This window comes from Acanthisitta chloris, unplaced genomic scaffold, assembly GCF_000695815.1.
Source record: "Acanthisitta chloris isolate BGI_N310 unplaced genomic scaffold, ASM69581v1 scaffold28519, whole genome shotgun sequence".
Classification (NCBI taxonomy): Eukaryota; Metazoa; Chordata; class Aves; order Passeriformes; family Acanthisittidae; genus Acanthisitta; species Acanthisitta chloris.
In genome coordinates, this window is record NW_008690199.1 from 22,801 (window position 1) to 23,512 (window position 712).

Here is a 712-nt window from a genome sequence, read left to right on the forward strand (position 1 = left end):
ATTGAATTGTTCATATGTGTCCAGTGATGTGTAACAATGCTGCAAGCAAAGAGAAAGACCCAACCAGAAACAGCAGCTCAAAACCAGGATTTCAGCTGTTTCAGTCTTGAAACAAAGGTAGCAGTAAAGCAAATTTCAGTCAACAACAGGGGAAAAAATGCTCAAATAGCTTATCATACCTTAAAAAGGAAGAAGTAGGGAAAATATTCTCATTTGCTTTGTAGCTGAAATGCAAATTTTGCACCATGATGGATGTTACTGTTATAAACACTTCAAATAACTATGTCTTGTTCTGACAGAATTTCATGCCAGTGTAGGAAAATTTTGCACAATCACCTCAAACACCAGCATAAGTGAAAACCAGTAAATATCTTCTGAGAAAAAATGGCAGAGAAGAAGCCAATTAAATTCTCTTAGTATTCCTGAAGCTTTATGATATTAGATGTGGAAATTAAGGCACCAAGGAGAAATTACTATATTCACACAACCAGCAAAAGAGATGGAACTCATGACACAACCAGACCCATGAGAGAGGCCTCATCCTGTGCTACCCCCAGCCAGCACAGGGTACAAAACACCACAGAACACTGCAGTGCTATTCAGAGTTGTACTGTCACGGTTTGTAAAAAGAGGATCATTCAGCACAGCTCTGCAGTGGACTAATTAATTCCCTACTCATACCACAGCTGCTCAGTGGCTCCTTTTAGAATGC